The sequence below is a fragment of the Pleurodeles waltl genome, chromosome 12, assembly GCF_031143425.1.
Source record: "Pleurodeles waltl isolate 20211129_DDA chromosome 12, aPleWal1.hap1.20221129, whole genome shotgun sequence".
In the NCBI taxonomy this organism is placed as follows: domain Eukaryota; kingdom Metazoa; phylum Chordata; class Amphibia; order Caudata; family Salamandridae; genus Pleurodeles; species Pleurodeles waltl.
The window spans coordinates 127,257,093-127,264,931 of NC_090451.1; the positions used below are offsets into that span (position 1 = coordinate 127,257,093).

Here is a 7,839-nt window from a genome sequence, read left to right on the forward strand (position 1 = left end):
GTCTCTGTGGCGCAATCGGTTAGCGCGTTCGGCTGTTAACCGAAAGGTTGGTGGTTCGAGCCCACCCAGGGACGCGAGTTTTTAATTACATATTGTGGTTTCGTAACACTTTTAACATAAGGAAATTCGGGGGCGATTGCTGTAGGAATTCGTATTTTGCCCCCATGTACAGTTCTTCTATGTTTTGGCCTTTAGGTGTGGACCGAGGCTCTTATTCTCGTTGCTCGAGTCGGCCTCGTACTCACAGAGCGCATCACGACTTGAAAGCCGAGACAAGCTTTCAAGTCGTAGTGATGCTCCGGTCTATTTTTAACACATTCATATTTAGGGATTGGGTGCAGGACTGCAGATGACATGGAACGAGGAGTGCTAAAATGCTGCAGCGACCCATAGTCTCAGGTGTGCTCCGAGATGTACGATTTGCAAGAGAAAATCATTATTTCGTCGGCGTTACCCTGAAAGTAATAGCTCCAGCACTGACAGCCTGTTTTGGAATTGATTTGAACATCGAATTGCAGCTACCCCTGCCCCCCACTCTCTCTTCTGCGTGCGCGTCCACACTCTCGGCTCTCAAAGATTCCTGATGCCACGGGTACCTAAGCCATTCCTCCTCCTCTGCATTCTGATGCTAGGGGTCTTATTTTATCCAATATAAAATGAGGACTACAATAAAATAAATACATTAAAAAAAGCAAAGAGGAATGCCTGGGCGAGATCCGCTACTCAGGCATTCCGAAAATGTGAGATTATTCCTGACTTTTTTTGCCAAAGTCATCTCCTCAGAAAACAGGATCCCACACAATCTTTTTCTGCCACTCACATAAATATTCACATTGCCTAGACGCAGACTGCTTACTCGCACCCTCAGACCTCACTTTTCTCAGGCCCACCCATTAGTAATGCACCCAGTCCAGTTTGTTTCTGTGTATCTGCTCCTTGTATTCCTGAATTTATAATGGCATACTTCGAAAAAAGTATCTGAATGCCAATTAATTCAAATTTAATTTTGTCCTTGAAATTGGAAAAAATGAGAAGTCTGACACACACACAACAGACCTTTCAGGATCCCGGCTATATGAGCAGGTAACTCATCCACACCACTTTTTTTCCTACGCTTTCTTGAACTTGTTCATGCCACTTATATAAAGAAAACTACAAATACCAGAACACAAAAATAACCTGGACAGGATTAGCTACTCATGCATGGACTTCACAGCTCTCTCTCTCTCATTGTCTCTTTCTCGCTCTTTCATTCTCTCTGAAGGAAGATCGTATGTGATAACACTTTACACTAAAGTAAATGCACACGTGGTAAGTGTGACAATGCAAGTACACCGGCAGGTAAAGGCAAGAGTGCCTACTCCTTCAAGATTGCCGCAACATAATGGGAGCATACTTTTGAATCCACTGCATAATGGCAAAATGTTCCCTAAACAGAGCAACCTATACAACACACATCTTAGCAGCAATGCATAGCAGCTGAGTAGCTACTTACATGACCACCTCGAAAAACAATAGAGGCCTCCTCAAGGGTAGGAAAGCAATACAGTATCATTAAACACATCTAAAACTGTATTCATTATTTCCCGATACTATTCCATCACTAATTCTTTTTGGGTTCCAGAGTAGTGTGCTACTCACCGGAAAGCGCCTTGTCAGGGGTAGTAAGCGCTATATAAATACGATTACAATACAATACAATACAATATCCTCTCCCAGCCTGTCACCATATTCAGCATGACAGGTGGGAGAGGTAAAGCCAGAGGAATTACTGTGGTGGTTTCTGTGTCTGAGCATCTTCCTCTTGTGGCGCATTCGTTTTAGGCCTGGGCAGAGTTCTGCTACCTGGAACTCTGCAAAGTGCAAAAAAAACACTGCAGTGCTACGCAGAATTTGGGTGAGGCGCGCTGTTTGCCCTGATTTTCAGCACAGAAGTGTCTCCTGTGCTGTAAAATCAGTGTGAACGGCATTATGCGGAGCACCTGAGGGCGCTAACTTCTTTTAGCTGCTTGAGTAGATTTTCTACTCGAGCGGCAGCTTCCTCAACGTGAGCGGCAGCTTTCTCATTACAAGCAGTCGCGGCCTACCGCAACTGCTCACATTCAGAAATATCGCCCTACAACATAGCGATTTTTCTCTCTCGTGTTCACCAACCTAATGTGGGCAAGAGCGAGCAAGAGAAAAAAACTCTGCACTGCATCACTTTGCAGAGTTTTTGGAACTCTGCACGGACTGCGGAGTGGGAAAAACTCTGCAAACGGCCAGCAGAGCAGAAGTCTTCACCCATCCCTATTTAGTTTATGGCTATCTCTCCCCATTCCCTCTGCCCTCCCTGGGGCACAAGCAGTTCAAGAGTTAGCATTTTGAAGCCTACTCAAGACTGCACCCCTCAACAGGAGAAGCATCTCGGTGACAGAGGAGTGTGGCTGGAAAGGGCGTAAAATACACACGAAAGTACGGGGTTCTCTAAAAGAGGACGTCGCGGATATTAGCGTAGCCCTGGGTTGTATGTATTCCTATTTGGAAGGGTAAAGCCAGTGGAATGTCAGTTGGAAATTGCCGAGTGCATATTCGGAGAGGAACAACGGGGGGTGGGGAAAAAAAAAAAAAAAAAGGGGATTTCCTTTTACGGACTAGGTGGTCTCACACACTATATAGTGTCATGCTTCATCATTTGACCACCTAGACCCACCCAGGTAGGACAGTGCCACCTGGGCGGACTCAACCTCACTGTTAAAGGAACAGGAGGGAGTGCGTAAATAAACTTGTTTCTGGAAAGATCGGGATCCAGCTAATCTACTGAAAAAAACTAAAAACACCTAAGCAGACACCTATGAAGAGCAACAAATTTAATGGTGGTGTCTGACTGGTGTAGTGAAAAAGGGGGGTTGGGACACCTCTGTGAGGGCAAGGACTCACAGGGTCACCTAACTAATTACTAGCCAACATGTTTCTGCCCTCAGGAATGAGCCAATGAAGGTCTCGGGGCATTCGTCAGGGCCTAGGATCCCTACGTCTCACGTTGGAGGAAAATACTCTATGGGGAAATCAAAGAGTGAAAAAAGAATGATCTACCTTACCCAAGGAGTTACCTTGAGGCGGCCTATGGGGGAAAAAACAATAATTAGCACACTGGTGGCACACAGCACTGCAAAACCAACCAATTACACACGTGTCAAGGGGATGCATTCATGCACGAAACACATATGTTCAAAAAGGTAATATACATGCGTGGAGTGACTGAGTGGGTATATCTACACAAGTGGACAGTCCTATCACTGCAGGGAATTATAGTTCTTACCCTTTTCTTAGAGGCTGTTAGCCTCTGGTATCCAGGAGGGGGAGTGTCCCCTTATAGTCACACACTAAGGGAAAGAGATGAACATACAGACGAAGTGAGGAGAGGAACAGAAGTAGGCAGAATAGATACAGAGGGAGCATTAGGGGGGGAGCAAGTTCCCACTATTGCTGGTAGAAAAATACTGGTTAAGAGAAACCGAAGTGGCTATAGACAATAAACATGAAAAATAAGATTAAAAGCAATAAGGGCTTATCTGTGCTGCCTGTGATCCGGTATGCCACTCACTACATCAAAGGGGACGCTCGCCGTGCGCCTATTTCGTCCTCTCCTTGGACCGCTTGAGACAAGTGGCTGAGGGAGAACGGTCTATTTATGGCTATAAGATATTCCAGGTGCGCCTTGTTAGCGCGTTAATTGGAATTCAATTGAAGTTAATCACCGCCGCGGGCCTCGTTGCGTTGCTAGCCTCGATATGATTGCCGTAATGGCGGGCGCACCGGCAAAGCCGGGGCGCCGGCATGAATGTGATCGAGTGCTGGGGCGGGCCTCTTAACGTTGATGGCCTCGATGTGCTTAACCACACCCGCAGGCGCCCCAGCTGAGCCGGGGCGCCGGCATGAATGCGAGCGAGTGCAAGAGTGGAGCCCGAGCCGGAAGATTCCGGCCCGAGCGCCACCAGCGGATGCCTCGCGTTTACAGTGGCCGCTGGGAAATGTAGTTCCCAGCGGTCCCGTGGCCCAAAGGGCCAAGAAAGAAAAAAAGAGAAAAAAAAGAGAAAAAAGGAGAGGGAAAGGATGAAGAAAAGGAAAGAGGGGGGGGGGGGAAAGGGAAAAAAAAAAAAGGGGGGGACGGAAGAAAGGGAGGAGGGAGAAGAGGGAACAAAACGGACAGGGGGGGGGGGAAAGTAGTGAGGGGGATAGAAACAAAGTCGGGGGTAAGAGAACAGAGTGGTCCCGGGGCAAAGTCCCGTAAAGGATCAGGGTAGGGGGTGGGGGCAGTACAAAGGGGAGGGGGGGAAAGAAAAAGATAGAGCAGAAGCGGACGGAAGGGAGGACTCATAAATTAATAAGAGAAATCATTTATTGAGTGTGAACCAGGGGATCTCATCATTAAGACCATTGGTGTCCGTGTGTAATCTCCAGACCCAACGTTGTTCGGTCTGGAGCAATCTCTGTGTCATGTTGGAGGACGATGGAGGTAGTTGCTCAATTACCGTCCAGTTTAAGTCATCTGCCGAATGTTTTTCCAGAAGGAAGTGGTTAGTCAATTTAGTAGCCTCTCGTTTACAACGGATCGTACTCCTATGTTCGCAGATTCTTGTGGTGACCTTTCTAGATGTCATTCCCACGTATTTAAGGTTACAGGGGCATCTAATCAAATATATCACGTTTTTGCTGTTACAGTTGGTTAGGGATCTTTGAGCCCATGGAGTCTTAAGGTCTAGGTCTATTGTGGTTGATTTTTTAGTGAAACAGCAGACACTGCAATTACCACATGGGTAGTGTCCTCTTGGTGGTGGGAGGCCCCATAGTGTGGTTTGTGTCGTTAGGGAATTGTTTTTTTCTTTGGGTCTTGTGTGGACAACCATGTCCCGTATGTTTGTGGCTCTTTTAAAAGCATGTAGTGGCTGCTGAAAAGGTAAACCCCCAGATATAAGGATTTTCCACTCATCTTTGGTGATTTTCTGAATCTTATTGGATAGTGGGTTAAAGGTAGTCACACACACAATTTGTTCAGTGTCAGACGTCCTAGTGCGTGGTTGTAGTAGTTGATCCCTATTATTATTCCCCGCTCTTTTGTATGCTCTCTTCACCAGATGTGTGGGATAATCCTTGGTTTGCAGCTTACTAACCAATTTCTCAGCGTGTTTGTGGTAGTCTGTGAGGGTGGAACAATTCCGTCGCAGACGTAAAAATTGACCAACAGGGAGATTCTCCCTAAGGGACCTTGGGTGGAAGCTTTGGAATTGGAGCAGGTTATTTCGATCTGTGGGTTTATAATAGACCTCTGTGGCTAGAGCCCCATTGCTTTCATAGATTGATAGATCAAGAAATGCTAGTTGATTTTCACCTATGGTCATGGTGAAGTTCAGGAAAGGGTTAGCTGTATTTAACCAATTTACAAAATTCATCGCCTCATCTCTAGTTCCTGTCCAGACCAATAGAATGTCATCTATATATCGTTTCCAGAGTTTTATCTGCTGGAAAAACGGGTTGTCATCGTGGTTGACTACCTGTCTCTCAAAGTGATCAACATAGAGACATGCCAAGCTAGGTGCGAAAGTGCTACCCATAGATGTACCCTGTATTTGCAAGAAAAAGTTATCCTCAAACTTGAAATAGTTCCTTGTGAGAGCCAAATGTGCCAAGTCAAGTATGAAGTCAGGGGGTGTCCGTGATTCTCCTCTATTGGCTTCCAAAAGGTCGCTAATGACCTGCAGAGTGGCCTCCTGGGGAATGTTGGTGTACAGGGATTCTACATCCAGGGTGATCAACAGTTCTCTAGTTGTGTCAAAAGCCACAGAGTCTAATAAGACTAACACATCCGTCGTGTCTTTTAGGTACGTAGGAATTCTTCTGACCAATGGCTGAAGGAAGAAATCCACAAATTGAGACAGGGGTTCTAGAACCGATCCGATCCCGGATACAATAGGTCTCCCTGGTGGGGGAATTTTCCCTTTATGCATTTTTGGGAGAATATAAAAATAGGGAATCCTAGGGTTAGCCTGTATCAGGAAGTCTGCCTCATGTCGAGTAATCCAGTCGTTCTCCATGCCTTTCATCACGAAAAAGGAAATTTCGTCTTGAATATCAGGTGTGGGGTCTCGAGATAAGCGTTTATAATGGTGGGTATTACCCAACAAACGTTCGCACTCATCTCTATACATTTTAAGTGGAGAAATTACCGTTGCTCCCCCTTTGTCTGCTGGTTTAATGATTATCATGGGGTCAGATGTTAGGCCTTTCAGAGCTGAAAGCTCGGCCGTACTCATATTATGGTATGTTTTTGTGGTGGTCCCAGTAAGTGCGTTGACCTTTAGGGATACTGATTTCTCAAAAGCCAGGACCTCGGGGAGCATCTGTCCCGTGGTTGGGCAGAAAGTGGACTTGGGGCGTAGGCCAGTGTTTTTTTCTGAAGCCTCGTAATGTTTACCCAAAAAGAACGTTTTCAAGCGTATTTTTCGGAACAGACCCGCTAGTTCTGTTCGGGTTTTAAATAAGTAAATTTTGGGCGTGGGCACAAAGTTTAAGCCCTTGTTTAGTGCCTTAGTTTCAATTTCACTCAGAACCCGGTTAGTCAGATTGATAATGTTATCTGTTCGATTATCCGTCAGGCTCGTTATAGTGTTTTGCTTGTCCCTGGGAGGGGTTCCCTTTGTGCAATATTCTCTGGGGTGTCCTCTCTTGGCCTCCAATGTACCTCTTTCCTTTTTCCTTTTCCCCTCCCGTTGCCTCTGTCTAAAAAAGGCTGCGGTGGCTCAGGAAAAGACCATTGTGCAGGGTGTTGGAAGAAGGGCGCCTGGTATTGAGGTGGGAGTCCATATTGGGAAGGCCAACCCCATTGTTGATTATGGTATGGTGGGCAGGGGGGTAACATAGGTGGGTGATTCCACCTTCCCCGGCGTTGCCCACGTCGTCCACGACGTTGCCGCATATTATCTGATGATGAACTATCATTATCTGAACTGGTGTTACCACCAGATGAAGTGTCGGATGTGTTGTTAGTTTTCGCTACATAATCCGATTTGGTGTAAGGGTATATCTTCTCGTGGGAGAACCGATCGAGATCTTTTTGGAATTTAGAAATCTTTCGCTGAGTGAGATATTCCTTATGCTCGTTCATATTTTTGTTTACCTCCTCTAGTTTCTTTTTAAAGGAGAGAATGCTCATCCCTGATTTTAGGTTATTCTCACTTGTTTTTATCTGAATTAGAAGTGCCTCGGATAACCTTGTCGCTGTTTTTATGATCAGGATGAGCCAATCTCTGGTACACTTCCATGCTATCAAAGCCCAATCCTTTCTAAATTCTAGATCTTCAAGGAATATACGTGGGGCATTGGTGACCAACAATCCGTTTGGTGCTGTATTGCTCCGGAGGTATTCAGTCAGAACGGCCCCGTGGAGAATAGTTTTGACATGAGATCGTTTTAGTTCTACTAGTGTGTCCCAGTCGCCCAACTGGGATAGACTCTTGGAGAGGGTAGTATCACCAAAAAAAGGGTGTAAGACAGAAGAAACTAGAGCCTTGCTGCAGTATCAGCAGGTAATAACTATCCTTCCTTTGATATCAGTTCACAAACTTTTCCAACACATTCCAGCGACCCAGTCAGATGGCACCCTAAAACAGTACTAAAATGCTGTAGGGCTAGCCCTCCATAAAATGTGTTAATGCTCCTCTTGATTTAGGTTCAGCCTCCACATGTCCTGCTAGAGTGACATAATACAGTTAGACATGTGATGTGAGAAGGATAGAATGGGCAGAGTATCAGAGGATGGACAGAGATGGGTGTGCAAATGAAAGACGTGGAAAGTGTGGG

At 45.9% G+C, this 7,839-nt stretch overlaps 1 non-coding gene across 1 annotated transcript; it reads left to right on the forward strand.

Moving 5' to 3' along the window:
• TRNAN-GUU (transfer RNA asparagine (anticodon GUU)) lies at window positions 1–74 on the forward strand. The gene has a single exon. It is a non-coding gene; the product is annotated as a tRNA-Asn (tRNA).
• Window positions 75–7,839: the final 7,765 nt, after the last annotated feature.